This window comes from Piliocolobus tephrosceles, chromosome 12 (genome assembly GCF_002776525.5).
Source record: "Piliocolobus tephrosceles isolate RC106 chromosome 12, ASM277652v3, whole genome shotgun sequence".
In the NCBI taxonomy this organism is placed as follows: domain Eukaryota; kingdom Metazoa; phylum Chordata; class Mammalia; order Primates; family Cercopithecidae; genus Piliocolobus; species Piliocolobus tephrosceles.
This window is the reverse complement of record NC_045445.1, coordinates 83,381,210-83,398,720: the sequence shown is the minus strand read 5'-3', so window position 1 is coordinate 83,398,720 and position 17,511 is coordinate 83,381,210. Positions and strand designations below refer to the sequence as shown.

At 42.2% G+C, this 17,511-nt stretch overlaps 1 pseudogene; it reads left to right on the top strand.

Moving 5' to 3' along the window:
- LOC111536102 overlaps positions 1-8,573 on the top strand; it is a 10,081-nt pseudogene extending 1,508 nt beyond the window's left edge.
- Positions 8,574-17,511: the final 8,938 nt, after the last annotated feature.

The window sequence follows — 17,511 nt, the reverse complement described above, 5'->3', positions numbered from 1 at the left end:
AAGAAAGAAAGAAAGAAAGAAAGAAAGAAAGAAAGAAAGAAAGAAAGAAAGAAAGAAAGAAAAGGAAGGAGGAAAGAAACTCCTAACAATATCAATATCCTAAACATGGAGAACTCAGAGTAAAAAGCACTAAAGAGAACAAAACAGGTTGTTTTATTCACTGAGAAAGATGCGACAAGCTGGTGGTGTGTGCCTGTAGTCCCAACTACTTAGGAGGCTGAGGCAGGAGGATTGTGTGAGCCCAGGAGGTTGAGACTGAAGTGAGTGGAGATCACGCCACTGCACTCCAGCCTGGACAACCAAGCAAGATGCTGTCTCAAAATAATGATAATAATAACAACAATAATAGAACTTCATTGGCGAGAAATCTGAAGCTATCAATTTTTTAAATGGAGATACATTTTCATCTAGCAATTCTACTTCTAGTCAACTTCTCTGTTGTGTGTTCTATTGAGACACACAAGTGGAGAAAGATATGTGAATAGGAGTGTAGCAAGATAATGCAACCCACTTTAATTCTCCTCAACAAATAAATTGCTTAAATTTACTTAAACATGTTGCTTGGTGGCTCATGTACAGACATGGTGGCTGACACCTGTAATCACAGCACTTTGGGAGACCAAGGCAGGAGGATTGCTTGAGCCCAGGAGTTTGAGACCAGCCTGGACAATATGGTGAAACCCCATCTCTGCAAAAAAATGTAAAAATTTCCGTGGCACAATGGCACATGCCTATAGTCCCAGCCACTTGGGAGGCTGAGGTGGGAGAATCACTTGAGCCCAGGAGGTTGAGGCTGCAGTGAGCTAAGATTGCACCACTGCAATCCAGCCTAGAAAATAGACTCAGACCCTGTCTCAAAAAAAAAAAAGAAAGAGAAAAGAAAAAGAAGAAGAAAGGAAATAAGGCAAGTATATGTGTACTGATCTAATATAAATATATTAAGTGAAAAAAGCATGTTGCAGAACAACGCATTTAAAAAAAAAATGATAGTCACAAAAATTTATGTGCCAAACAACGTAGTTTCAAAATATATAAAACAAATACTGTTAGAAATATAAAGAGAGATCAGGAAGTCTGCAATTATAGTGGGAAACTTCACCTCATTTCTTATGGTATAGATAAATCAAATAGACTGCAAAATAAATAACGATATGAGGAAATGGGACAATACAATATACTGAATGTGTATGTATTTTTGTTTTTTGTTTTTTTGAGACAGAGTCTTGCTCTGTCACCCAGGCTGGAGTACAGTGGCACAATCTTGGCTCACTGCAACCTCCACCTCCCAAGTTCAAGCAATTCTCCCGCCTCAGCCTCCTGAGTTGCTGGGACTGCAGGTGCACACCACCACACCCAGCTAGTTTTTGTATTTTTTGGTAGAGATGGGGTTTCACCATGTTGACCAGGCTGGTCTCAAACTCCTGACCTCAAGCAATCCACCTGCATAGGTCTCCCAACATTCTGGAGTTACAGGCTTGAGCCACTGTGCCCAGCTTGTATATGTATTTTTGGACTCAAGAGAGGATACATTTTCTTTATAAAATATTCTTAAATATATCAACTATACAGAAAAGTAGAATACAAAATAGACATTTGAATGCACCTGTCACATGGAATGCACAAATTTTATTTTCTCCAGATCCTCAGATCCTTCTGTTTTTGAAACAAAATAGTACAGTTGAAGCTCTCACTTCATCCTATTCACTTGACCTCTCTCTTGAAAATAAGCCTTATTTGGAAGTTGATGTGCTCTCGTCTTGTTCGTGTTTGTGTGTGTGTATATATATATCTATGTATAGATATATGTGTATATATGTATATGTGTATATGTATGTGTATGTGTATATATATACATATATGCATATATACAATATGTATTTACAGATGTATATATCTGTGACCAATACACAATTTTGTTTCATGTATTTAAATTATGCAGATGGTATCATTATAAATATATACTTTTGCAACTTAGATTTTCACTCTATTGATTTTTGAAACTCAGCAATTTTGATACCTGTAGATCTAAGTCATGCATTTTAACTGCTGAATATTACTGTATCAATTATCCAATATATTACTATAATGTATTATTGTATGGCCTTCTTTTGCATAAGTTATCTAATTTATCTCTTTTCCTACTGTTTCTGTTTTGTGCAATTGTAAGTGAGGATTCAATGAACATCCTAGTGCATGGCTCCTTGTGCCTACATAGAAGAGTTTCTTCAGGGCAGAGCTTCCCAACTGAGTTATAAGTGTTCTGATATATTGATCCCCATAGCTCTCCAGGAAGGTAGCTCTGGCTTTAGAAGCTGCCCCTAGGGACGGTTGCCTCTGGCCACAGCACACTGTCTGTTTATTTCAATGAGCTGACACAATATTAGCATTTAAAATATATGTTCTGATGTGAAAAGGATTGAAATAAATTGCTCCAGTATAGAAACACTGAAATAGAATTTCTTGGTCAAAGAGTATGTTGTAGTTATCTATTGCTGTATAACAAATTTCCCTAAAACATAGCAGCTAAAAACAACAAACATTTATCATATCACAGTTTCTATGGGTCTGGAATCCAGGCATGGCTTAGTTACGTGCCTCTGGCTCCAAGCTTCTTATGAGGTTGCACCCAACCTCTCATCTAGGGTTGCAGTCTCATTTGAAGGCTCAAGTAGGGTAAGAGGTCCACTTCCAAGCTCTTTTACATGGTTGTTGACGGGCCAAAGAAGACCCATTTCTAATCTAATTCATGTGACTGTTGTCAGGCTTTGATTCCTCATCATGTGGACCTATCCGTAGGCTTCCTAAGTCTCCTCACAGCATGGTAGCTGGAGAGAGAGGGAGAGAGATCCCAAGAGGAAAGATGCAGTGAGATCCCATCACTTTTGCCATATCCTATTCATTAAAAACAAGCCATGGAATTTGTTCATTTTATCTAAGTTATCAAATTTGTGGCCATAGAGTTGTTCATAGTACTTTTTATTATCCTTTTAATATCCATGAGGTCAGTCGCAATGGCTCCTCTGTAGTTTCTGATATGAGTAACTCTGTTTACTCTCTTTTTTTCTTGGTTAGTCTGGCTACAGGTTTCTCAATCTTGTTGACCTTTTCAAAGAATCAGCTTTTGATTGTATTATTTTTTCTCTACTATTGTTCTGTTTTCAATTTCATTGATTCCTGTTTTAATGTTATTGCCTGTTTTTTTCTGCTTACTTTGGACTGAATTTACTCTTTTATTTTCTAGTTTCCTAAGATGGAAGCTTAGGTGATTTATTTAAGGTCTTTCTTATTTTCTAATGTATGCATTCAATGCTACAAATTTCCCTGTAAGCACTGCTTTTGCTGCATCCCACATATTTTGGTAAATTATCTCAAAATATTTTAACATTTATCTTGACACTTCTTCTCTAACCCATGTTTTATTTGAAAGTGTATTGTTTAATCTCCAAATACTATATGATTTTCCAGCTATCATTCTTTTATTGATTCCTAATTCAATTTCATTGCAGTCTGAGAGCATACTTTGTATAGTGTCTATTCTTTTAAATTTGTTGCGGCATGTTTCATGGCCCAGGATGTAGTCAATCTTGGTGAATGTCCAATGTGAGCTTGAAAAGAATGTGTATTCTGCTTTTATTGGATGAAGTTGTCTATAAATGTCCATTAGATCCAGTTGATTGATGGTGCTATTCAGTTCAACTATATCTGTACTGATTTTCTGCCTGCTGGATCTGTCAATTAGTGATAGAGTGGTGTTGAAGTCGCCAACTATAATTATGGATTCATCTATTTTTTCTTGAATTCCTATCAGTTTTTGACTCATATGTTTTGATGCTCTGTTGTTAGGTACATAGACATTGAAGATTGTTATGTCTTCTTGGAGAACTGACTCCTTTTTCATTACATAACACCCCTATTTGTCCCTAATAATTTTCCTTGTTCTGAAATCTGCTGTGTCTGAAATTAACATAGCTAATCTGGCTTTCTTTTGATTACTGTTAGTATGGTATATATTTCTGAGTCCCTTTACTTTTAGTTTATCTCTGTCTTTATAAAGTTGGTTTCATGTAGATAACATATAGTTAAGTCTTGTTTTTAAAATCCATTCTGATAGTCTCTTTTAATTGGTGCATTTAGATGATTCACATTTAAAGCGAGTACTGATATAGTTGGATTAATATCTACCACACTTGTAATACTTGTAACTATTCCCTGTTTGATGCCCTTGCTCTTTTTTTTTTTTTTTTTTTTTTTCCTTGTTGATGGAGTCTTGCTCTGTCACCCAGGCTGGAGTGCAGTGGCTCAATCTTGGCTCACTGCAACCTCCACCTCCTAGGTTCAAGCGATTCTCCTGCCTTCACCTCCTGAGTAGCTGGGATTGCAGGTGCCCACCACCACACCTGGGTAATTTTTGTATTTTTTTAGTAGAGAGGAGGGTTTCACCATGTTGCCCAGGCTGGTGTTGAACTCCTGACCTCAGGTGATCCACCCACCTTGGCCTCCCAAAGCGCTGGATTACAGGTGTGAGCCACCATGTTCAGCTTTTTTTGTTTTGTTTTGTTTTATTTGTCTTTTTGTTTTTTTGAGATGGAGTCTCACTGTGTCATTCAGACTGGGGTACAGTGATATGATGTCAGCTCACTGCAGCCTTGCCTCCCACACTCAAGTAATCCTCCCACCTCAGCCTCCTGAGTAGCTGGGACTACAGGCACACACCACCATGCTCAGCTAACTTTTTAACTCTTTTTGTAGAGATGAGGCCTCCCTGTATTGCCCAGGCTGGTCTGGAACTCCTGGGCTCAAGCAATCCTCCCACCTCACCTCCCAAAGTGCTGGGATTACAGGCATGAACCACTGCACCCAGCTTCTCTGATTTTAATTAAGTATTTTATATGTTCAATTTTCTCTCCTCTCTTAGCATATTAATTTTACTTTTTATTTTCACTTTTTTAGTGAATAGAGCTTGCAATATACATTTACAACTAGTCCAAGTTGACTTTTAAATAACACTATAACTCCTCATGAATAGTGCAGGCACCTTATAACATACTATTTCCAATTCCTTCCTTCAGTCTCTTATAACAGATGTAATAATCATTTCTGTCATTCATTAGTATATATACTATAATCATTCAACATATTGTTACTATTATTTTGAACAAGCTGTTATTAGATCAATTAGTAACAAGAAAAACAAAGTATTTTATTTTATTTATACCTTCATTTATTTCTGTTTCAATGTTCTTCCTTTCTTTACGTAGATTCATATTTCTAACCAATATTATTTTTCTTCTCTCTGAAGAACCTCTTTTGACATTTCTTGCAAGGCAATTCCTAGAAGTGACATCATAACACTTTTGCCACATTCTGTTTATTAAAGGTGAGTTACTAGGCCTAACCCACATTCAATGGGAGGAGATTACCCAAGAGCATGCATGGGGGCAGGAGGAGGCCATCATGAGGCATCATGGGGGCAGGAGGATGTTGGAGCATTTCAATCTTAATAAATATTCCCAATCTGTTTTCCAAAATGGTTATAACAATTCACATTTTCACCTGAAGTTTATTCACATCTCTGCTTTTGGTGAGTATTTCGCCAGATCCTCACCACTCTTGATATAAGCTTTAAAACTGTTGCCAATCTGATGAGTATGGAACACTGGCTTTGCTTTTCCCTGAATTACTAGAGAAGTTAAGCATCCTTTCACAGTTGTTGACCATTTAGATCTCTTCTCTGAATTGCTTGATCATATCTTTTGTCCATGTTTCTACTGGAGTTGTTTTTATGGTTATTGATTTCTAGGAGTTCTTTATATATTCTGAATACCAGATGTCAGCTGTATTTGTACCGTTGCAAATATCTTCTCATAGTCGGAGTTTTCTTTAAATGTAAATATGAAATTTTAAAAGCAGTTAAAATAAACCATGGGAGAATGTTTTTTTTAATAATCCTGGAATGGAGAAAACCTTTGTAAGTTCGATGAAATATACAAGGGAAAGAAAAAGAGAGAGAAAGAGAAAAGTTTCAACTACATCAAAAATTTTTTCTGGCCAGCAAAAATAAACAATTCTAAGTAAAATAAAAGACAAATGAGGAGCCAGGCACAGTGGCTCACCTTGACAACTTGAAGCCAGGAGTTCAAGACCAGCTTAGACAACATAGCAAGACCCCATTTCAATTAAATATTTGCTGCTAATTGCATAAAGGACTAATTTCCCAAATACATGAAGAGTTCCTATAAATCAATAAAAGGTCAACAAACCAATTTTAACATGAGCAAAGGATACCAATAAACATTTTATTAGAAAGGAAATACAAATGGCATTTCAACATGTGAGGAGACATTCAAGCTCAATGATAAAAATAAAATGGAATATGATTTCACCCATCAGACTGAGCAATGAGAGACAGTTTGATAAACACTGTTGTTGAAGGTGTGGAGCCACAGGCAGGCACCCTTCAACATTGCTGGTGGTAGGGTGAGGGTACTTGGTCGTTAGAGCCTCTGTAGTCAGCAAGTTGGCAATAGCTATCAAATTACTAATGCACATACTTTTTGGCCCAGAAATTCTACTTCTAGGAATTTGCTTACAGATATACTTGCACATGATTGAAATGAAATATGTGCTGTTGGCCGGGCGCGGTGGCTCAAGCCTGTAATCCCAGCACTTTGGGAGGCCGAGACGGGCGGATCACGAGGTCAGGAGTTAGAGACCATCCTGGCTAACACGGTGAAACCCCGTCTCTACTAAAAAATACAAAAAGTTAGCCGGGCGAGGTGGCTGGCCCCTGTAGTCCCAGCTACTCGGGAGGCTGAGGCAGGAGAATGGCGTAAACCCGGGAGGCGGAGCTTGCAGTGAGCTGAGATCCGGCCACTGCACTCCAGCCTGGGCGACAGAGCGAGACTCCGTCTCAAAAAAAAAAAAAAAGAAATATGTGCTGTTATATTCCTTACATCACAGTATTGTTTTGAATAGCAAAAAACTAGAACGAACCTAAACATTTATCAAAAGGGAAATGAATAGTTGTGACGGTGGAAGACCTACTGTAACACAGCTAAGATGCAGAATCTAATGCCAGTTGTATCAGAAGGGATAAATCTAGAAATCAATATTGAATGCAAAAAGTGAGTTGTAAGAGGTTATGTATATTACAATAGCATCTATATATGTTTTAAAAGCACATAGAGGGCATTGTAGATTCGAGATTGTTCTATCTTCTCAGAGAATTATTTATTTGATCACCAATAAATGACATAATGATGTACCTCTAATAACACTTTTGGTACAAAAGTCAATCCTGTCAGCAATTCTACTTTCCAGTTTTTGTTATTGTTGTTGTTGTTTGAGATGGAGTCTCGCTCTGTTGCCCAGGCTGGAGTGCAGCAGCATGATCTCAACTCACTGCAACCTCCACCTCCTGGGTTCAAGTGATTCTCCTGCCTCAGCCTCCCGAGTAGCTGGGACTACAGGCTCATGCCACCATGCCAAGTTAATTTTTGTATTTTTAGTAGAGACGAGGTTTCCCCATGTTGGCCAGGCTGGTCTTGAACTCCTGACCTCAAGTGATCTGCCTGCCTGGGCCTCCCAAAGTGCTGGGATTATAGGAGTGAGCCACCACACCCAGCCTCCAGTTTTCTTTTGTTAAGATGTTTTTCTGGCATATTTTTACTCATCTTCTAAAAATATTTTTAAGGTAATATCTTTATAATTACACACAAATATTTATGTAATTTTAGACCCAGTCATAAAAGAAACCCTATGTGCATGCTTTATTAAAACTATAGTCCTTTCTCCGCTTGGGCGGCGGGAGGAGTGGCAGCAGTCAGCCAGCCCAGCTTCGCGAAGGCTCTCCACGCACCGCAGCCCACAGGCACCCGGCACGGCAGGGGAGGCACGCGCCCTCCCCGCCGCCAGGATTCCCAAGAGGAAAGTCTGCTCCGCCTAAGGGGCCGCCAAGGAAGAGCCCAAGAGGAGATCGGCGCGGTTGTCAGCTAAACCTCCTGCAAAAGTGGAAGCAAAACCGAAAAAGGCAGCAGCAAAGGACAAATCTTTAGACAAAAAAGTGCAAACAAAAGGGAAAAGGGGGGCAAAGGGAAAATAGGCCAAAGTGGCTAACCAAGAAACTAAAGAAGATTTACCTGCAGAAAACGGTGGAAGGAAAACTGAAGACAGTCCAGCCTCTGATGAAGCAGGAGCCAAATCTGGTTAGTACCATATACCATGTCTTATCAGTGGTCCCTGTCTCACTTCTTGTACAATCCAGAGGAATATTTTTATTAACTAAATAGTTGGTAAATTTACAAAATTGTAAATGTAAATGCAAGTTTTTTAGTAGCTCTAGAAACATTTTTAAGAAGGAGGGAATCACACCTCTTCCCATTTTTTTAAGTATAAATGTTTTTTTTTTTTTTTTTTTTTTTTTTTTTTTTTTTTGAGGTGAAATCGTTTGCTGGTTGTTTATTTTTTGGTACAACCAGAAAATAGTGTGGGATATTGAATTATGGGATGCTTTGATTGTCTCGGGTGTCAGCTTAACATTCCGTAGATGGGGGGTTAGTTTTTATATCCTGTAATACAAAGCATATTAAATGGCAATATGGAGTCAGTCCTGTATTTAATGTCTTGAACATTTTAAATTACTTCTATTCCCATGGTGTTTTTTTGTTTGTTTGTTTGTTTTTTTAGTAGAATTGTTTCCTAGAGATAACTACTCTTTGATCATGGCTCTCCCTGTCAGAATTCTATGCACTCTATAACATCTTTGGTTGTGGTAGTCCTGTTTTCCTGATAACTTTGTTACTGTGCTGTGAAAGATTTAAAACTTGAATATGTAGTGTACATGCTATTCAGTTGTGAATTGGTGGGACATATATAATAGCTTATCAACATGTGAAGGTACTGGTACTTGATAGCCTCTTAAGGAAAATTTGCTTCCAAATTTTAAGCAGGAAAGTCACTGGAATAACTTTAAAAAAGAATTACAATACATAGCTTTTTAGATTTTTGTTACATATGTTAAGAATTGTGTACAAATTGAAATGTCTGTACTGATCCTTAACCAATAAAATCTCAATTATGAAAGAAAAAAAATTATAGTCCTTTCTATTTTTACTTGCCTCCCACCTCGGCCTATATCAGTACTCCCTCCACAACCTATGTCAATAAACTAGTATTCATTATTCCATATTTTTCTTCATACTTGTGTAATCACATACAGACATATGTATACACATATATGTATACTTTTGTGTGTATATACATATACACATATGCAATACATGCACAAGTTTTTATCTGTCCTTTTTTATTAAAATGAGATTATATACATACTCTTCCAGTTCATATTCTTCTCACTCAACAACACTCCCTGGAAATCAATCATATGGCTCTAATTACTAATCTTCAATGGTTGCCTAGTATTTCATAGTGTGGATGTGTCATAATCTACTCAGCTATTAACCTATTGATAGGTTACTATGATTTTTAGGGTTTAAAAAAGCTGTAAGTAATTATGCAATACACATCTGTTATGGTTTGAATGTCTCCTCCAAAACTCATGTTGAACTTTAATTGCCAATGTAATGGAATTGGGAGATGGGGCCTTTAAGAGGTGATTAAGTCATGAGGGCTCCACCCTCTTGAATGAATTAATGCCATTATTGTGGCAGTGAGTTAGTTACAGAGGGAATAGGTTCCTGATAAAATGATAAGCTTGGCTTCCTCTTACTCTGTGCTTTGCATGCTCACTTCCACCTTTTGCCTTCCACCATGGGATTATCCTCACCAGATGCCAGTGCCATGCTCTTGGACTTCCCAGCCTCCAGAACCATGAGCCAAATAAACTTCTGTTCTTTACAAATTACCCAGTCTGTGGTATTCTGATACAGCAGCAGAAAATGAACTAAGACATCTTTGTCCATATAGGATCTTAAGTACTGGGGTTTCCATTCTTATGGGATGATATCCCAGAATTAGGATAGCTAGGTCAAATGATGTGCATCTTTTTTATTTTAATAAATGGTGTCAGACTGCTTTCCCCAAAGCTTAGAGCCTTCTCACTTCTTCAACAATGTGTGGCCCAGCAGCCTGGCTAACTTGACTTATTCTTGGCAGAGATTCCTCTCCAAAGAATTTGAAATTCAAAAGGAGACACACAGAGATTGAGAAGATTGGAGCTGAGTCATATTCATATCAATCAATTCTGAAAACAAGCCCAATATCTTGAAAATACAGTCTTAGTTCTTGCCCAAGTTAGCCAGAGTTGAATTCTGTTGCTTGCAACCAAAAGACACTAATAAACTGTAGTCATGGACTGAGACCTCAACCTGGTCACAAATCCAGCCCTGATCCCAACTACAAATTCAACTCTAATCCATGCCATAGACTTAATCCTCACCCAGGTTGGAAACTGGGGGTCATTTCTGGCCCCAGATTTCACCGTACCCTGCCTGCCAAGAACCCCTCTCCAAGGGATGTTCCTGCCTGTCAGTGGATACATTTCAGTGGAAACATTACGGCCAAACGTATCCATAGCCTGGGACCCAAATTAAGGCTTCTTTGTGGCAACCAGTGCTGATTACTTCTGGAGATGGGGGAATTTCTTGTGAAGAAAAATTTGTAAAATCTAAGAGATATTTTGGGGACATCTGGGTTGCAGGAAATAAAAGATCAAAAGGGAACATGGTTCTGGGGTGAGGGTTTAGTTTGTGGAGGCAGATAATAGGGATATGAGGGAGCCAAGTGTCTGGAGCTGAATGGGGCTGGGCTGAATCCCCTGCTGGAGCCTACATGGGTCTCTATGAGAGAGAGATCCCGTGCTCCCAGGACAAGCTCAGAGGAATTGTCACCAAGAGGTCCAGGCAGCCTGTGGCCCACAGTCTTCCTTCTTTGTCTCTCTCAACATTCTGGCACTGCCTCAACTGGCCCAATGGGCCCCCATGAGGCTCAGGCCCCTTTCCCCACTGTTCTGACACAGGCCCCAAAGCCACCTGCCGCTTTCTCCTTCCTTCCAATTTCCCTCCTGTCATCTTTTCCCCTGGTATATCTTCTCACTGCATGCCTCCTGCTGAATTTCAGGGATTAGGACTGTCTACCATGGGACACAGCTCCCTACTCTTCTCCCCAGAGCCAGGAGGTTCTTGCCAAATCTGGCCCCAGCCTTGCCCCAAGGATCTCTGGAAGGAATTAGGCAGAACTTGCTGGGTGTGTGACTGGAGAGACAAGTCAAGAGTGTGGGGAGGGAACTACCATTTGTCAAACACCTATTATTATATACCAGGTAGGGAGTTAGTACTTAGCTCCCCTATTTAATCTTCACAGCAAGTCAATGAGATAGCAATTTTTATGGTCAGATAGGGAAGCTGAGGCCCAGGGATGTTCAAAGATTTGTCCAAGGCTACTCAGCTAGAGGTGGCAGAGCTGGGATTTGGACTCAGGACTGTTGATTCCAAAGCCAGCTCCTTCCAGGACTAAAACAAGAGGAATGTAGTGGCCTCAATTTCTGCCTAAAAGGGAGGCCCTACCAGGTAGAGAGTTCCCTGGTGGAGGCCTAGAGTGCCTTCCTGGACACTGGGCCCACTCTGTAGGGAGGGCTAGCTGGGTAAGAGCTGTACTAGAGGGGCAGAGAAGCAGGTTTCTCTCACCCCAACCCCTGCAGGTTCCACTCAGGCAGTGCTGGCCTCCCTCCTCCCATAGGGTCTCCCCACTCCCCTTATTCCTCTGTGCTTCCATCAACAGGGAGAGAAGAGAGCCAGCGGACAGTGCTGAGAGTAGAGTAGGCAGAGTCAGAAGACCAGACACAGTCCATTCACAGGCAAGAACTCTGGGCTGCTCCTGCTTCACTGTTCCCATCAGGGCAACGGGGCGTGGGGGTGGTGTATAAGACGATGGCTGAGACCATGTCAACTCCACCAGTGTGTGTGTGGTAAGGCCTGCCTGGGCAGGCAAGTGCTGTGACCATGTCAGTGGAGATGACTTTGCCCACAGAATATGATTCAGGGGATAGCAAGGGCAGGAGCTAGGGTAAGCCAGGAAGACACATCAATAGCTGGTACAAGAGCTCTCTTAGGCCCTGCCTGGGGTCCAAGCCCTGCCTCTGGCTGCCCCATCATGACAGAAAGGTGGAGGATACGCAAATGAGAATCTGTGGTTAATAGAAATGGGGACTTTTTGAAAAGAGGAACACTACAAGAAGTACAAGAAAGTAAGAAAGGGTTGGAAACACTCTCCTGGTTGTCCTGAGAGGGAGAGGAAATTGCACCTGTAAGAAAAAGCTTGCCTTTAGATCTCCACAGAGGCAAGGGGCACTATGTGGCTGATTAAGAGGAGCTCTAGTTACAGGTCTGATACCCCTGCTTGCTGTGCAACCCTGAGCAGGTCTTTTTTCCCTCTCCGGGTCTCAGTGTTTCCATCTGCACAGTGAGAATTTGGACCCAAATGTTCTCCAAGAGCTCTGTCAGCTCTCAAATTCCAGAATCTTCTCTAAACCTGCTCTGAGTCAAGCCCCTTGAGCATGGCTGTGCCTCAGGCACTGATGGTTGTTTTAATGTGCTGATCAGTAGTGGAAGTCACAGTAACATTGTGACGTGGGGGTGGTGTGCGTTGGAGTCATCCTAGGATCCAACATGAACTCCTCACCACGGCCTAGAAGCTTGAGTGGATTAATGCCCTGCCCATCTTTCCAGCCTCCCCTCTCCCTCTCCTTTCCTTGCCTGGGACGTATCAGACTCGTTCTTGCTTTGGCACCTTCACATACACTGTTCACTGTACTTGGAATGCAGGATCCCCACCTCTTTGGTAATTCTCTTCCTTTTGATCTTAGTTGAAATGGCCCCTCTTCCAGGAAGTCTTCCTGGGTCCCTAGCCTAAGCCAGCTCCCACTCTGAAACACACTCATAGAATCATGATAAGATCACAGTAGTAATTGCTTGTACCATACAAGTATGTTTGTTTCTGTCTCCCCTCCTCAATTACTATCAGCTCCCTGATAGCAGGACCCTTGTTTATCTCATTCACAGCTCTACCCTTGATGTCCAATAACCCAGGAAACTTTTAACCAACAAATATTTCTTGGAAACAAAACCCCTAGAAGCTGCCATGTGCTATAGACTTACTGGGGGCCAGGCACAGACATACAGCATCTCATTGGGTCCTTGGATCATGCCCTCCCTACTTATTTCTTAGGTGCAGAGATGGTGTGGCAGAGAGCTGATGGGTTTTGTCCTTTCAGAAGATCTTTGTCCTGTACCAGTTGGCTGGGGTGCGCAGAGCTGGGCCTGGCAAGCAGGTCTGCCTGTTTTGCACCTCCTTTTTTTGCTTGCCACCACTCTTCGGAGAGGAGCAGCAGCAGCTGTGGCCGCTCCTCGTGTTCCCATAGCAACCAATGCTTACCTCCCGCTCACACTGGTTCCTAATTGCCTGATTACGCATCTTCTCCCCCACCAGCTCGCCAGCTCGGGAGCTTCTTGAGAGCAGGGTCCATGGCAGGCTTTGCTCACCATTGCGTGGCTCCAGACTCAGTGAGTATTAGTTAAATGAACAAAAATGAATGCATGACCATCCATGCACATGAGTTTTTACAAGCTTTCATCAAAAACAAGGCACCTGGCAGCCTGTAGTGGCTGGGGGGAGGGCGAATTTGAGAACTCAGTGCTCCTGGCTCACCTCTGCTTAGTGGCGTGGGTGGCCAGCCCCCCTTCTCCTTTCTCCCCTGCTGCCTGGGGAAGCTCTTTAGAAAACAGGCAAGACAGCCTGCACGGTCATGGCTGCTGGCAGGAGGGGGATGCTGGAGATGGTGTGACACCCTCCCCTACCAATCCCCCCACCCCTGCTCCACCATGCACAGGCACACTCGAACTCCCTCACCACCTCCTTCTGATGGAAACCATCTCAAATGGCCAGTTTTTGTTTTAAGAATTACCAGAAACAATTGAGCAGCCTATCCAATTCTAATGCTCTGTTCACAGTCTCACCAGTCAGCCCCTTTACTCTGTTCCCATTGCCATCATGTTAATCCCACTCACCACCATCTTCCACCTGAGCTGCTCCAACAGCTGCCTCTCTGTCCCACTTCTGTCCTTTTCTCTTCTGCCTCCTGCCCACCCTCACCCCATCTTCCGTGGCACAGACAGAAGGAGTGTCCCAAACAGAAATCATCCCATGTTATTCCTAGCCAGACTCACGAGGGAGGCAGGTGCATTTTTTACTATTTTTGTGGCATGACAGAGTCTGTGTAAGTCACCGAAGCGCCTAGAGGGGGAGCAGGCAGAGCTACTAGTCCATTAATTTAGTCTTTAAATGTTTGTTTCCTTAAATGTTTGGCTTTGGACCACGCATAAGCTAGTGAGTCCAGAGCTCACAAGGATGGGACCAATATGAGTTTTTACCCTAATGGAAGGAACAGAAAAAAAAAAAAAAAAAAAAACTGAGATGTGATCTGCACTTTGTAGAGGGTGCTGTGGGAATGTACAGGGAAGTGTGTTTGTGCAGAACCAGAGGAAGAAACATTTGAGCTGGACTTCCTATCAGAAATTGTTGGTTGCAAGCAACAGAAAGCATCTCTCATTAACTTAGGAGAGAAGGGAATTTGTGGGGTTGGAGGGGTAAGCTATAGGGAGCTTACAGAATCAAGAGAAAAGCTAGAGAACCAGGTATGGAAATTGACATAAGCAAAGGCACTTCTTGGGGAGGGGTTGGGAAGGCATAGGAAGCAGGAATGGTTTGATCAGGATGCTGCCAATAAAATGAATGAAGTATGTTTCCTCTATTCTTATATTGCTTGTTCCAGATTCAAAGTCCAACGAGAGTGTCCAGTCACGAAGCTTAGTCACATGCTCTCCTCCTGGCTATACTGGGCTGGGGAGGGGAAGGCAACTTCCCTTTGGCTTCTATGAAAGGAGGCATGCATAGATTTATTGTTTCACCAACATCACCCACAATCAGGCAGAGACAATTCACTAAACAGGAGCCTAAGGAAAGGGGAGGAATGAAGGCTGGGAAGCCACAAACCAACAAATGTCCACTCTCTGCTTGATGGCAGCAAAAAAAGAGGAAGAGGGCATTCTAGCCAGAGATAACTGAATGGACAAAGAAAGAGCTGAAGCCTGCTGTGCTCATGGCAGGCAGGCAGCAATGTGTGACTGGGGTATAAGAAGAGGAAGGCAAAGAGCCACAGATGAGATGAGAACAGGGAGAAGACAGATCACAGTGTGTCCTGTGGAGTGGGCTCTAGGGAGCTAGTCTCTAGGGGTGGGGGTTGGGGGGTGACCACGTTGGCATTTTAGAAGCTTCACTCTGGGGGTGTCAAGAATGGATCAGAGGTGGCAAAGTTGGAGATGGGGAGACCTGCAAGGAACTCTTGTAGTCAAGAGATGATGAGGCCTGAATTCCAACATTGGCCATGAAACGGAGAGAAGACAATGGATTCAAGAGCAATTCAGGACCTAGAATCCTGAAGTTTGAGAGGATGGAGGAGGGAGAGGAGTAAGAGATGACTGTGTGTCAAGAGGGAGGAATGAGTTTGGGAGAGTTTGTGCTTTCTTCCTGGACTTCAAGAAGCCCACAAAGAATGGGTGTTCTCTCAGCACTCATTCAATCAGTAGTTAATGTCAGCCTGGCCCCACTAGTATGTACTGTATTGAAAAAGGTAGGGAGAGAGAGTGAGAACTGTTTTTTTTTTTTTTTTTTTTTTGAGATAGAGTCTCATTCTGTCGCCCAGGCTAGAGTGCAGTGCAACTTCACTCGGCTCACTGCAACCTCCACCTCTCGGGTTCAAGTGACTCTCTTGCCTCAGCCTCCCGAGTAGCTAGGATTATGGGCGCGTGCTGCCACGCCCAGCTAATTTTTTTTTTTTTTTGGTAGAGACGGGGTTTCACCATGTTGGCCAAGCTGGCCAACTTGTGACCTCAAATTACCCACCCGCCTCAGCCTCCCAAAGTGCTGGGATTATAGGCATGAGCCACCCGCACCCAGCCAAGAGTGAGAACTCTTAATGGACCCTCTCATACTCTGCTGGTGGGAACATATACTGATGCAGTTATTCTGGAGAACAATCTGGAAGTATGTTTTACTGTTTTAAATATGCATACCTCTGCACACTGATTTATAGAAATTTGTCCTTACAAAATAACAAGTGTGTACAGATAAACATAGGTACAAGGATGGCTCAACAGTGTTTATAAGAGTGAAAAAACTGGAAACTACCTCAATATGCATCAACAGGGAAACTGGCTAAATAATAAGCCAGTAGGGACAGAAAAGAGAGAAGACACTGACCACATCCCTGGCCTCTGCAGCCTGACAGGCCTCAGTGGAGGAGAGGGGTTAAAGCTTTCACTTTTAGTGAAGTTTGGGTTTTGTCTGTTCCACTAGACTGGACATGTTAATTCCTGGAGGTAATCGGAGGATTTTTTTAATTATCTGAAAGCATCTCAAAAAGTTCTGGCTCTTCAGGAGATTTCATCCAAGAAGCAGGGGAGAAATAGGTCACAGAGAGTGTTTAGGGAGAAATAGGAGAGAGAGAAAATAAGTTTTCTGCTTGTGGATTTCAACCTGTTTACTAAAGTTACAATAACAACCATTACCTCTGGGGAATTCTGATTGAGGGAGGCAAGACTTTTACTTAATATTTTAACAACTTTGCATTGTTTGAGTGTTTTACAATGTGCTCAAATCACAGAAATAAAAAGATAGTAAAAACAATAAAGATACTTGCATTTGTGGGGAGGGTGGAGATGCTGACAAGTTCCCTGAGCCCCTGGAGCTTCCAGAGCAGGGTTTCTCAACCTGGGCACTATTGACTTGTTGCAAGGGCTGTCCTGTGCATTGCTGGGGTGTGTGAGGCAGACTGTTAGCAGTATCCCTGGCCTCTGCCCACCAGGTGCCAGTAGCATATCCCCACCCTGAGTTCTGACAACCAAACTGTCTCTAGACATTGCCAAATGTCTCCTGGGGGGCAAAATCACCCCCAGTTGAGACGACTGCTCTAGAGGGATTATTCAGAATATGTGGGTGTCTTCTGAGCCTCTAAGCCTGGTGACCTCATTAATCCTATCTCCTCATGGCTCCCTGCCAGCACCTTTCCATGGCTCCATTGGTCTGGTAGTCAGAAGATGTAGCTTCCAGTTTCGGTTCTGCCACTTACTAGCGATGTGATCTTGGGCCTTCCAGAGCCTCATTTCCTCATCCCCAAAATGGAATAATTAACAATGACATGGCTCAAGGACAACCAGGTTCTCGCTTTCAACTGGATCTTTCCCTACTACTTTTCAGGTGCCCAGGTGTCTCCCACTGAAACCAACAAACCAACCCACCTTTTTGGACCTTACTTCCTTCTGCAGCTACTGCCTTGCCTCTCTCTTCTTCACATACAAACTTCTTCAAAGAGTCATCTCACTCTTTGAAGTCATTTCACACTCAATGTGTCCTAAACTGATCTCATGATCTTCCTCCCCAAACCTACTGTCTTTTCCTGTCCCTTATCATAGCAAAGGGATCCCCTTACATCTAGTTACA